Source organism: Cynara cardunculus (genome assembly GCF_001531365.2).
Source record: "Cynara cardunculus var. scolymus isolate 2C chromosome LG 13, CcrdV1, whole genome shotgun sequence".
In the NCBI taxonomy this organism is placed as follows: domain Eukaryota; kingdom Viridiplantae; phylum Streptophyta; class Magnoliopsida; order Asterales; family Asteraceae; genus Cynara; species Cynara cardunculus.
The window spans coordinates 39,351,064-39,353,012 of NC_037540.1; positions in this window are offsets into that span (position 1 = coordinate 39,351,064).

Consider the following 1,949-nt stretch of genomic DNA (forward strand, 5'->3'; position numbering starts at 1 on the left):
TATATATTATTAGATTTTTATATTTATTTTATTATATTTATTTATTTACATATTATTTTATATATTATTACCTTATTCTTCATCTTCTTTGTCTTTCTTTACTTCATTTTCATTTTTAATCTTAAAATTTTTTCTTTTGATATGTAATTTCATTTTAAATCAAAAAAAATTTAAAATTCTTTTTTTGATATGTAATTTCATACCAAAAAAGTGACAATTTACTTTTTGGTCCTCTAAAATTTATAAATGAGGCTCGACCTTGGGTCATTTTGTTGTTCCTATTATGATCACCTTACGCTTAATTTCCAACTAAAACAACCCAAAGACCCCTCCCCTGATTTCTAGGGATGGCAACGGGGCTGGGTTTGCAATCCCCGGCCCCGGCCCCGGTTTATATACAGAGTCCCCCGCCCCGGCCCCGTCCCCGGTCAACTTTCGGTCAACCCCGGTCAACCCCTGGTCAAATTAAAATTAATAAGTTTTTTCTAAACATGATCAACGTAACAACATAATTAGTTAATTACATCATATCTAGTCTTATCTAGTCTCAGGACTAATATTTGACCCCATAGGCATGCTTACAGATTCGTTTGTGTCATTACAAGTCGTATTACGTCCAATATCTTCTGTGTTTTTGTTTTGTGAATTTTCCATTTTAGAAAAAAATCAGAAATTACTCAATTAGGCAAAATGACAACGAGATACATTCAAATTAAAAGTTTAAATAAAAGCTCCAATCTTATCTCAACATACATGTAACAATAATTTAACTATAAACAACAGTTGTAATACAAAGAAACAAAACAGTGGCAGTAAGTCTGTAATAGTAATACATTTAACAATATGAACTTAAACTATTAAACATATGAATGGAAACAATTCAACAAACAATAGCTGTTTAATAAAGAAATAAAGTAAAGTTATACAAGTTGTTATGAATGGAAACAAAATTATGACCTAATTATATAAGCCTAAATCTAAAACAAAAAACCTGCTGTCCTACTGACCTGATTGATGAAGAGTAAGATGATAGATGACCTAATTATCACTGAGTCACACATTGATGATATTTACTTCATCATTGAACTAAATATATCTAATTCCATTTAAAAACGTGCAGAGGTCATAATTATGCCCTAAATATCATTTATCCAGACAATGAGACAAATAAGCAATTGGGTTTAAGGCCCTGACCTCGGCTCGAATCCTCGATGGCAGAGACGGTCCAGACGGAGAAGAGCAAGATGATAGATGAGACGAGGGATGTCCGGACTCCGGTTACGGTGTCGAGTGCCGGCCGCTGGACGCTGGTGATGGTGACAGGCATGAGTCGTGTCTGCCGTAAGTGTAACACTCCCAAACACCACATTTGCATAGAACACATATTTCATTACATAGAAACATGGATTACATCAAAAGGTCCCACTAGTACAAGGATTGCTATATGTACAAAATCTACATATAAAATTTCCAAAACAAATCATGTACGATTACATGTAATCTAACATGTATCTTCAAAAGCAAACAACAGGTTAGGAAAATAATCAAATTTTCCCTTTCCCATTTATATCCCCGGACCCAGCTATTCCTGCATTGCATAAATTAAAACAGAAAATGAGGGTTAGACCATACGGGTCTAGTGAGAAAATCCCTTCTTTGCAAATACAGGGTGATGAACACCAAAATATTTACAAATAATTGAAGCAGTTTACAATATTATGCAAAATAATGTAAATTCAAGAATCACAGTTCCATAAAGTATTTCTAATTCAAGATTTATTGTTTCCAATATGAAACAATAGTAACACTTCTTGAATTATCAAACTATTTCATTAAAATAATCAAAAAGATTTAAGGCAATACTTGCCTGATATGACAAACCATTTTCCTTTTCTTAATAATATATAGATTATTACTTATAAATAGGAATAATATCTTTAATTCATCAG